At 40.4% G+C, this 12362-nt stretch overlaps 1 long non-coding RNA gene across 1 annotated transcript in view; it reads right to left on the bottom strand.

Moving 5' to 3' along the window:
• Nucleotides 1–11822, bottom strand: part of LOC134292499 (uncharacterized) — a 29798-nt gene extending 17976 nt beyond the window's left edge. Inside the window, exon 1 of the long non-coding RNA XR_009999739.1 lies at nucleotides 11701–11822. This is a non-coding gene — a long non-coding RNA (uncharacterized LOC134292499). The remainder of the gene's footprint in view (nucleotides 1–11700) is intronic.
• Between the last annotated feature and the right edge of the window lie 540 nt (nucleotides 11823–12362).

Genomic DNA, 12362 nt, shown 5'->3' with positions numbered 1-12362 from the left:
TAAGTCTTCAAATTTCTTGTTTCTCTCACTTCTCATGCCCTTTTTTCCGTTTTGGGTCCTGCTTTAGGTTATAAGCTTGACTAGGGCAAGGATTGCTTTTATTAATTGTATGAAAGTGATTTGGGGAATAATTTTGACCAAAAAGTGGACTCAAAATGCCCAACATAAATAGCCTATGTGAATGCCTCTTGGTTGGCCAGACCAGATAAAAATAATACTATGGTGTTGACCCTGCTTTGGTGAAGGCAGTGGGCTAAAAGGTTGGCTGGCATTCAGTACTGAAGTTATGGTTTTGTTGCACAGAATTACAGATCTATATCTGTTCTGTATTTATGTAGAACCAGGACCCCTATTATAAATCCTCATTTGCTGATTGGAGGAGATGAAAATGTCATCCTCCTTGAGGACTTCCTTCACTAAATCTAGCTGTTTAAAGTGGAGTATGGAGAGGAGGTCAAGCCAGGAGATGTTACACAATCATAACTAAGTAGTCAATTCAGAATATTGCCATTCCATTTCTGCCAACAGTTCTGTTATTTAGGACCTCTTAATTCTCCTAACTGATGAAGTTGTAAACATTTCAGATAAACAGCCCTGGCTCGCTCGCTCTGTCTCTCTCTCTCTCTCTCTCTCTCTCTCTCTCTCTCTCTCTCTCTCTCTCTCTCTCTCTCTCTCTCTCTCTCCCTTTAATAGCTTTCTGCTTCTTGCAAAGCAGTGTGATGTTTTGGCCAGTGTTGAATTAAGACTTTGGAGATCGGAGTGGTTGTTCACAAGGAGCAATGAAACTCAGTGGTTGACCTTGGGCTAATCTCTCTTGCCTGGCCTATCTCCCAGGGTTATTGTAAGACTAAAGTAGAAAGGATGAGAACCATGTAAACTGCCTTGAGCTAACCAGAGGAAAGCTGTGATGTGTATGTAAAAAATAACGAAAAGAATAGTCATCAGACCAGACCAGAATTTGATTAGAAAGCAGCCACTCCAGGGTTTGCAAAATCATCATTATAATAATCCTTACAGATGAGACCAAGAGGTTTCCTTTTGCCCTATTCCATCCGTTTTCCTGATTGGGTTTCCATAGTATTTCTCAAGCCACAATCCTTTCTTTTCCAAACAAGTTCCTTTGTTGAAGAACAGTCCAAGCACAGAGCTATTTTATACATCATAGTTTCTCACTGTCTAGAGGAACTCCAAAAATGTGTTTGTTAATGGCTTAGTCAGGAGAGGAAAGTGTAACACAAGGATACTGGCAAGGTTTGTGGATATTTTCTTTCATTAAAAAAATATAACTTTTCCAGGGCAATCTAGAGTGAAGGAACAAATGGGAGCCACCCTTGATCTCTGGGAAGGGAGTGCTGTTTTGCTCTTCAGGAGGAGCACGGCCACCTTCCTTCCACCTGCCTTGAAACCAGATAGCCCCACGAAAGCACTTCTTGTTCTCCTAGATTCCTCTCCACTTCTGGACGTGCCAGGAATGTGAGCCAGCATGGGTTCGATGTGGGAAATGGAAGAACTTTTGCAGCTGCTCCTGAGTCAGGGAACAAAGTTTTGAGTGTGTTGTGTTAAGTCAGTTAAAGCTGAATTGCACGGCTGAAGAATGAAACAAAACAAAAGGAAAGAAAAGGAATCTCACAAATGCCAGCTTTTGCTGTGAACTCGACGGGCTCGCTTTGCAGATCAGGGACGGAAATGCCACCTTATTACAAAAGGGTGCTTCATTCGCAAAGAACGGCAAAACCGAGCCATTCCCCATGCATTCCTGTATTGTATTTTACCTCACACACAGGCAAACTTAGAGTTGCTGGTACCTGAGTCTATGAGATCACGTTGGTGGGCAAAGGGGGACTTTGGTCTTTTGGGTTGATACTGTTCTTGGAAAGTGTTGCCTTTTAGAAAGTATTTTCCATGACACAGGGATGGACTCACTAGGGCAACTTACAATCATGCAAAGGTTGTTTTTAAAATCTTCACTTTACATAACTCAACAATTTACTTAAGTAAATTCTAAAAAAACATACATCTTAATGATAATAAAATGATAACTTAAAGAAATCTGTTTTTTTAAAATGGAATTTTACAATATCTAAAATGTGAAAGAGGGGTTTTTTTTTGTTTCCCAGAATTTAACTCAACAAAAATAATAATTCTGGATTATTTTCCTTGCTTTTGGTTCAAATAATGTTATCAACAACAGGCTGAGACTCATAATAGGCATCCAGAGCTAGGTTTAGCGGGCCATTAACTGTCTTTGTGTCATTTACACACCATCTTACCTCCTATAATATAGTTAGGGATCATGGATCTCTCTGACTATTGTTGGATTGCAACTCCCTAGACAGCATTAGCCAGTGGTGAAGTATAATGGAAATTTCAGTCCAGTTGCTTTTGAAGACCCCTATAATATAAGACACAATTGCTTCAATTACACTGAGCATGGTGAAAGACTTAGGATTGCTTCAAGAAGTTTTTGTATCATGCCAGAAATTATGGGTACAAACTGATAAAGTTGAAAAAAAGGCAAAAAAGGCAAACCTGAATTAGTTCACTGTACCAAACTGGCTTTGAAGAATTGCCTCATGAATATCAAGCAGATTGCAGGAGAGAAAGTGAGGATCACTACTACATCTGAAACATGCAATAGCAGAAAAAATATTTTTTTCCAGGCCGTATTTCTCTACCCATAGCAACACCATAGAACATGAGTGCCTTCTATCCTTCAGTTATTGTCAGTACCAGATGAAAATGATGAGCCCAGCTCTCCCGGTCTCTGTTCCTCCTTATGACTCAGCAGTATTTCCACTGAGTCATCCTAGTCCTACTGATGCCCAAACCAGTGTGTGATGAGAAGCAGACCTTAAAGGATCATCAGTTCCAGACCTTTGTTATAACTACCATTAGAGTTCTATTATTAGAATTTTCTTATTTGGGAATTGGTGTGTGTGTAAACAATGTTTGCCCAAATGAGCATTTTAAAGGGTTTCAGTTTCAAACAAGACTAGGGGATACTCAGTTACAAACCATTTCAATATCTCACTGTCCAGAAATATATTCAAACAGTGAGCCAAGACATTTTTTTCAAAATGGAAAAATCAACTGTGATCAGCGCCCTTGAGAATACGGTTTATTTAAGATTTCCCCAATCTTATGCCCTCTAGGTATTTTGAACTCTAACCTCCATCATCTCACTGGCCATAGTTGCAGGAATGATGAGATGTATAATCCAAATTATCCGAGAGACACCAGATTGGTGAAGGCTGTATTTTTTTTTAAACTTTTATTTATATTTCATAAGATAACAATAAAAGTGGGGGAACATTTTGGTTATAGGAAAGTAGGAAATTGGGAAATTGGATAGTAGGGGAGGAGATGTAAGGTTAGTGGTTGAAAAAAAGAAAAAGAAAAAAGAAAAAAAAAGAGATTGTAAATATAATAAAATACACATAAATACACACCAAAAAAAAACACACACATCTGGTTTGACTTCCATCCATATCTAAACCAGATTGTCTCTCAGGTTTTTACTCCTGCATTGGTTTCCTTCTATTTCTGGATCTGCTTCTCTATAGCAAAATTTTTCTAGTCCCGCGACCTATTCGTGTTGTCAGCTTGTCTTTACATATTCCGTAATTTCCAATGTTATCAGTCTGTGTCTTATAGTTGAAGTCTCAGTCTTTCTCACTACATACATACTGTCATTCTTCTTTGTTGTATATAGACTAAAATTGGTTTCCAGTCTGTACATCTCTTGGGCACTCCTTGGTGTTTTGTTATTATATATGTTAGCCTATCCATGTTTTTAATTTCCATTAGTTTGAGTAGCCATTGGTCAGCATCCGGTATTTCCTCCTGTCTCCAGTACTTTGCATATGTGATCCTTGCTGCCGTAGTCATATAGTTAATTAACAGTTCCTCATTTTCTGTTAGCTTCAGTTCCGTGATTCCTAAGAGGAAAAGTTCTGGTTTGAATTGGTAGTTAGTTTTTAAATTTTTTTGCATACTTTCATATATAATTTTCCAATATTTTTTCGCCTTATCACACGTCCACCACATGTGAAAGAAAGTTCCTTCATGCTGCTTACATTTCCAACAGGCGGTATTCATGTCTTTATAGTAATAACCTAGTTTCTGTGGCGTTATATACCATCTATAGAACATTTTGATCAAATTTTCTTTCAGATCGTATGAATACATTTGCTTCATTTTACGATTCCACATAGTTTCCCATTGCTCCATTCTAATTGTTCTTCCAAAATTTACTGCCCATTTTGTCATACATTCCTTGACTGTTTCTTCCTCAGTAGCCCATTCCAGTATATGTCTATAGAGTTTTGTTATCACTTTTTTTTCCGAAGTCATTATTCTGTCCCAGGTGAAAGCTGTATTGACTACATACATTGGCCCTCTGTATCCATGGGTTATGCATCCAGGGCTTAAAATAGCTTTAAATAAAAAAGTAAGCATTGATTTTGCTTTTTTTATATAAGATGATTTATACTATGACATTGTGCATAATGGGACCTCAATATCCACAGATTTTGGTATCCACAGGGGGTCCTGGAACCAACAACATCTAATACCAAGAACCCATAACTATTTTGTTTCTCCCTGTTTACACTCTCTGTTATCCAAGACAGGAAAGCTTGGAAAGAACAAGACTTCAAAGCCAAAATGTGTGTACATGTACATGCCTTCAAGTTACCTGTCAACCTAGCAATCCAATGGATTTCATTAGGTAAGGAATACTCAGACGTGGCTTGCCAGTTCCCTCTCTTAAACATAGTCTACAGCACCTGATATTCACTGGTGGTCTTCCATCACAGCACTAACATGGCTTACTCTGCTTAGCTTCCAAAATTAGATGGGTCCATTTAGGCTGTTTAGATGATGATGATATTTATTTATACTCCTCTTTATTTCCCACGAAGGGGACTCAAAATGTCTAATCCTCTGACCAAGCCAACATGTCAGATGCTAATTTCTTTCTTTGAACTCAGAACCTATTCCAATAACTTCTGATATTGAAAGTTTCATTATAGACCATATGCTTCGCACACAGGGGGCTGTAGGTATATTTGAAAAGGCCTGTAGCTTGGTGGTGCAGACACAATTAGAGCTGTCTTGTTCAAAACCCGAGAAAGTCACCATGAATTAATACAGACAGAGCTGTGTGTGAAGGTCTCTGGCTTTCTATAAAGCAATACATTTCTGTATTTCAGACTGAAAAAGCATCCATCTGCTTGAACTCCACTACACATGATATTTGGAGTTTAAATTGTTAATGTGGGATTTGTGTATTGATAGTGTTTAAAGGAAATTTGTGTCTTGCCTGTATTGCATACTGATTGATCATCCAGAGTGTATTATAGATTGGAAAGAGTTAATTACTAAGAAGCTGTGATGTCCTTGATGTGTGGCTGGAACTGGGGAGTGTCCAGACACAAGTGTGTATGCATTACTGATTGCATCAGTTCTGCTCAGTTCTGAGTTGAGTCGAGTGCTGTCTGCCTAGAGTCCTGTGTTCGTCTGCAAGTCTGTTTGTCTTGTTTATTATTGCTTACAGTAAAACTTGTATATAGTTTTACCAAAGTCTCTGGATGTCTCTTTGTTCTGCGCTCCACTGATTCCAGTAAGCCTTTAGTATTAACTGGAGTTTGGTTCCAGGACACCTTATGGATACCAAAATCCTTGAATGCTTAAAGACCATTATATGCAATGGTGTAGCAAAATAACAACCCTGACATAAAACATCAAAATCAAAATTTGCTTTCGGGATTTTTCAAAAGAGTACTTTTAGCTGTGGTTAGTTGAATCCAAGAATGCAGTTCCCATGGATATGGAGGACCAAGTGTATATAGTTTCTACATAAAAACAGAGCTTAGGTTTATTTTATTTTTTTTGCACTCTTCCTCCTAGTATTTCCCAGCCAGAATGGCCATTGACTATGCTGCATGGGGATTCTGGGGATGGTAGTGAAAAAATAAATTTGCCAAGCTCTGAGGAAAACACTGGAATACCTAATTTCAAGCACCATTTCTGGGTTTTAGAAGTCATGGGTTGGATCTCAACTGTTAGTTGGATTTTGTTTCCATGGAAATCAACTATTGTTCTACGCTAGGAGCTGATTTACAGATGTTATATTGCAATCCCCATCACCATTGCCTATGTTGGTTATGGGATGTTTGATTCCCACCAGGACTATGTAAATGTGCATGGAAGTCTAGTGTTTCCTCTTATAGTGCAATTGATGACGCTGAAATGTTCCATCTTCTTATTTTTCATTTTGCACAAACGTGAAATGAAAATACAGCAAACCTAGGCCTGCATTCTCAGGAGTGGGTTGGTGCTTTATTATCAAGAAATATTTGTATAGTTCCAGCTACTTTGGAGATGAAGTATCCCTGCCTTTCCATTATTTGTGCTGAGTGGTAAGGGAGCATTTTTATTAAACTATTCTGCAGTTTTGTCAATACAAGTGAAAGGTGCGCTGTTTTCATAATTTACGAACCTTCAAGCAACATAATTTAAATTTACAAAGGAAATGCACACACATACCTCACTCAAACCCTTACACACAAAGATCATCCTTCTAATGGCCTAATTTTGGATTCTCTATTTCCTTCAACCTGTATTTTACTAAAAGTGCCGTAATGGGCTTTTAAACTGAAACATTGTTTTAATTTTGTAATTGGACTGTTTTGTGAGGCCCAAAACCAATTACAAGCTCCAACTAGACTCTCTGAAGTGATAGGATTTACATCAATATCGATCCGTTGTTTAGCAGTTGATACATTGGGTCTAATCCAGTTGAGACTAGCAGTTGTATCGTAGTCTATTCCCCATCCCAAATATATATTGTTTGAATTATATTTCTAAGCTGTCTTTGGAGGCGTATACATTTCTCAAATAAAATATAATGAATATTTAAGTGCTCAGCAGCTCACGGTGAAATATTTCCACAACATTCTCTTAATTATAGATATAAAACTGTTTGAATCCATTCAAATTTAGGATGTTGTTCCAGAAGATTTAACCTTGGTCTCAGCTTGTCTTGTGTTATGGGATATCATTCAATTTGTACAGCCTGAGGATGTGGGCAGGGTCCCTGGAGAGGTGGGAGCCGTCATGTATGTGCTGGACCCCTGCCCTTCTTGGCTCATTCATGAGGTCAGAGGGCGGCGGGCAAATCGGATGAAGGGGCAGCCAATTTGTGTTTGCAACAAGCCAGACCTCCACTTTTCCTACAGGAGGAAGTTGTAAGGCCTGTTGAAGAACTATTCTCCAAATCTCTCTATAATGGATAATTGTTGGAACTTGTCCAACAAACCACTTTGGGGGTGGCCTCCCACTGAAGACACTGGTCTAGACTTTGGGTGTACCCGGAGTGGACTGTCTACCCCACAGACATTGGAGACATCCGTATGCAAGAAAGGGGGGATCTGTCAATGAACTAGTAGCCTGCAAGGAATAGCAAACATGACAATATTGGTTTAGATAGATAAGACAGATGGTTGAGATAAATGTTGGGAATGTATGTTTTGGGGGGGGGGGGATTATTTGTTTTCTATACATCTATAGGGGCCCCTGGTGGCACAGTGTGTTAAAAGCGCTGAGCTGCTGAGCTTGTGGACCAAAAGGCCCCAGGTTCAAATCCCGGGAGTGGAATGAGTGCCCGCTGTTAGCCCCAGCTCCTGCCAACCTAGCAGTTCAAAAACATGCAAATGTGAGTAGATCAATAGGTACCACTCCGGCGGGAAGGCAACGGCGCTCCATGCAGTCATGCTGGCCACATGACCTGGAGATGTCTATGGACAACGCCGGCTCTTCGGCTTAGAAATGGAGATGAGCACCAACCCCCAGAATTGGTCACGACTGGACTTAACGTCAGGGGAAACCTTTACCTTTTATACATCTATAGAATGTAGAACAAAAAGGGGTGTTCTGACAGTCGTATGCAAACAAGCTCTGGACCTGGTACCTCACACCAGTAAAAGATTTTTCTTTGCAATACAGTTTGGAGAGGGAAGCCAAGATCCTTTTATCCTGTCATGAAATAAATGTATATTGATTGCACACTTAGCACTAATTGCATTTGTTTCATTGATGGGGAAAATTAAGTTTTTTGCTGAAAACTTTTGTAGTATCTGGTAGTTGAGGGCAGAGCATTCCAACTAGTGGCTGAGGCAATAAAGAATCAGTTGTAATATCCACAATAGTTTTTTTTCCTCAGTAGAATTCAGGGCATAATTTCTATCTCTTGATATAAAAAAAACTCAGTGGTAAATGAACAAAACTTGTTTTTATCTATAGTTTTTTTTGTGACATACTATCTGCTTTTCTGTGGCATATTCCTGGTTCCACGCTGCTGCAGAGGGTGGAGCTTGGACAAATAACTTTTGGGGACTGTAATTACCAGAAATCCTTTAGTTTGGTGTCCACTAGCCACACTGGCTAATTTCTGGGAAATGCATGCCTCCAAAAGCAACATTTCCAAGACATGAGAGAGTGTGAGTGTGAGTGAGTGGTATTAATAGCAGAATGGATGCTGCCAATTATTTCACTTCTGCCTGTTGACTTCCTCTCCTAATCGGGTTCCAACCTCCAAGCATTTGGCATATATGTAACAATCAAATGTTACTGACCAAATGCTGGGGTCCATTTGCTGGTATTGCAAATGGCGTGATACTGCTTCTCCACCTGGTATAAAATTCTCACCTTGTGATAACTGGCCTGGCAAGGCTAGATTTGGGTCCTGTGAGCTTTGACATCTCATGGGAGCCCCGTGGTTCACAAGAACCTTCCTCATGCAAGACTAGAAATGGCCTTTTCTAGGCCTGCCTTACATGGCCTCTATTGGTTTGCAGAAAACCTGGCAACCATATCCCCTGACATGGCAATGATGGGGTGGGGAACAACCACAGCCACTTGGCCCCAGCAACACGGCCCTGGCATTTGCACACATACCACAGCATTAGGGAATTTCACAACAGGGAAAAAGCTCTGAATATGTGGGAATGGAGCTGAACAAGAATGTTTCCATAAATGTTAACCAGAGATGAACACTCCTTCCTTCAGAAATCCCCGTTTGTGGCCTGATCCCCAGTTTTCGGTCTGTTGGCATGCAGCCTCTTCACTTCAAGGTTTTCAAAACACATGAGGGTGAGAAAGAACACTGAAAAAATTCCTAATTCTGGACCAAACTCTTGCACCACTGCGGGCAACTTCTTCCCCCTAAAGAGAAACAGATCTAAAGCTTTCCAAGAAGTCTGGAACAATGAAGCAATTCTGAAAGAAACAGTACCCCAGACAGTCTACTTCACAGTGCAGAGTTGATTTCTCTGGCATGCGTTTGTCTGGATTCTGGTATCCTTATTGTGGGTTCTTGGGACCTGGATTTTTTTAAAAAAAATAGGCTACCCATTTCCACATTTTGGACCTACTTAGGGTTGCCACATTTCAGGGCCTGGCCCTAAATTTCCAGTTTTTGTGAGTCATTCTCCAGCTGAGAAATCAGGGTACATATTCTCCAGTTTTGGTGGGCTCAGCTCTTGGCTAGAGGAAAGGGGCTCTGTGCAAATAGATCTCCAGCTCAGCTAAGAGAGCAGCAACTTGCTGCAATACACAAGGCTTCGTTGATTTGTGGCTGGAATGTGCAAAGGTGCTCTATGCACAAATTCTATGCTCTTAACTTTCTCCTTCCCTATCAATTGTTGTGGTGCCAGGGCTCACCCTCTGCTCTGCTCTACATCCACTTTCTAGCTAAAGGGGAAAAAAGGGTAGATTAAAGGCCTCTGATCCTATTTTCCTAATCTCCCAATAACCCCATAGCTAACATTTCTGCCTTATCCCAAACAGGAACAAGTGTTCGTTCTCCCGTCTCTCACCCTGTGTGTGTGTGTGTGTTAAAGTGACAAGTTGTGAACAAATGTGGTTGATACCTAATATATAACACTTTCATGACATTACCAGGGGCCATCTTTAGATCTCACATTTAGGCTTAAAACCCTCAGAGCCTAGGACAAACCTGGGCTGCCAATCCTAGATAAATCTAAGAGTGGTGACATAGAAATGAATTAAATAACAAATGAAATCCTAAGCACAGGATCAAACAGTGAACTCATTTTTAATCTCTCAACTTCAAGTGAGACTAACAGAGTGATTCCGTGCATTTTAACTCACTTAAGCAGCACACACAATTACGAGATCAGAAATACTGAGAATTTGGAAAGTGAATGGGGAAGACGACAAAATCAATGACAGCTTTTCTCTTCAATGGTAAGTCCTAACCTTTGTGCGAGGATTACACAGCCCAATTTTAAAAAGTCATGGTGTCTTGATGTTTAGGCCTGATCCCGGGGTTATTTGGGGCACTGATTCAGAACATTTCTTTGGATAGATCATACCAGCTCTTGTTTCTTAGATATGGCTATGGTTTTCTTTGGGAGGATAGATGGTGACAGGTAGATGGCATAGTTCTGCATCTCAGAAATAGTGCTGATAGTGGAAACTGGCACCACTTTTGGAATCAGCAGGTCAAATATACTCAGAAACAGCTAATTTTTGAGGCACCAAAATGTATGCTGGCCAGTGAGTCCTGCCTTTAGGCCAGTGGTTCCCAACCTGTGGGTCCCCAGATATTTTGGTTTTCAACTCCCAGAAATCCTAACAGCTGGTAAACTGGCTGGGATTTCTGGGAATTGTAGGCCAAAAGCATCTGGGGACCCACAGGTTGAGCATCACTGCCTTTTGCAGCAATTTTATACTAAAAAACTAGAAAGAGAAATACTGAGTATGGACACTTACCCCCTCCCCAAACACACAGCAAAGTAAATGACTTGGGGTGGGGAGACAGCAGATTTGCATAAAATTCACACATGTTGATTTATAGGTATAAATGTACATTTACAAATGATTTCTTGCCGTGCGCCTTGACATTATTTCTGACTTGTAGTGTCTTTACGGTGAACACCTCTTTGATTCTCCTTCCTTCACGTAAGTCTTGGAATCATGTGGCTTTAGTTGCCCCAGGAAAGAAGGGGAACTTTGACCTCTGCAATGCCCAAACCACAACCAAAAAAAGGTGAGATGTGGACATACGGTTTTAACTAACAGGATGTCACCCACTGAGAAGTGTGCAACTTTGAAAAAGCAGGGGCCGGCACCTAACGTTACAGTATTTCCTTTCAAAAATGCAACGAGCTCTGCTTATCCTACTTGTGATAGCAGGAACTTATATTTCATATATAAAATGTTTCTTTGCCTATATAGATATCAAAGGGTTCCCCATCCCTACAAAAAGGAAGGGCTTCAGGACTGAATCCTCCAAATGTAGGCTCCGTCACCCCACTGCCCTCTCTTGCTCTCTCTTGCTGCTCCTGAAACTAGAGAAGGATAAAATCTTTCAGGAGGCCTTCCTGGGGACTAAATGCGACAGTGAAGAAAAAGACTTCTGCCTCTCTAATGGTTGTGCTGAAGAGAGGATTTGGACAGCTGCAGCTTGTTGTAAAATAATACTACAAGCAAGGAGAAAAGTGGCATTTGCTATAATTCATTCTTCCACACAATTAGCAAAAGAATTACAAATGGAGCAAATGTTTCAACCTTTTTTGGCAATTGTGTGTGTATGCCTGTGTGTAAAGAAAACACCCTGAAAAGCTAGCATAAACCACATTTCTTGACATTTTCTGTGAGGATGGTCTACCTTACCTTTATTCAGGAAAGTTAGGAAGCAGTGTTTGTACAGGACAGAGTATTGATCACTCCCGAAACTAGTCCACAGGTGAGAGCAGTGACCTTCACAGGCACCAGGTAGTCTGTAACTGAGGTACAGGAGGGCATTTCAACAAGGCATATTTACAAAACTAAAATATAAAGAGCAAGTGTGGCATAGCTTTGATAGCCTTTCTAGACCCCAACTGTGGTAAGGATCCCTGCAGGTTTATGTGGGGAGGCTTCTATGGGGAAATAAGATCTTTTTCAATCTGGACCATTGTTGAGCATCAGGGTCATAACTTGCACTTTGAATCATGCTTGGAAACAAACCAACGGCCAATGGAGCATTTGCAGCAAGTTGAATTTTGTAGTTGTATAGCCCTGTAATGGACCCCAGTTACCAGTCTGAGTGGAGTCCTTTGGCAAATTAGCTCAGGAACCAAATGGAATGATTTCTCTCTCCCCCCCCCCCCCCACCACCCATTCCCATGAAATCCCAGAGTTTTATTTCAAAGTCTCTCCAAGGCAAACAGGGGCAGCTTTCCCATCTTTACTAAGACTATGACTGGAGTCCCACTACCGTTGTGCTGATTTTTCTCTTTCTAATACATTCAACAAAACTCTAAAAGATCTCCCTGCTTGCGAAATGTAATAAA

Source organism: Anolis carolinensis, chromosome 6 (genome assembly GCF_035594765.1).
Source record: "Anolis carolinensis isolate JA03-04 chromosome 6, rAnoCar3.1.pri, whole genome shotgun sequence".
Classification (NCBI taxonomy): Eukaryota; Metazoa; Chordata; class Lepidosauria; order Squamata; family Dactyloidae; genus Anolis; species Anolis carolinensis.
The sequence above is the reverse complement of the archived record's forward strand: the minus strand, read 5'-3'. Positions and strand labels throughout refer to the sequence as shown.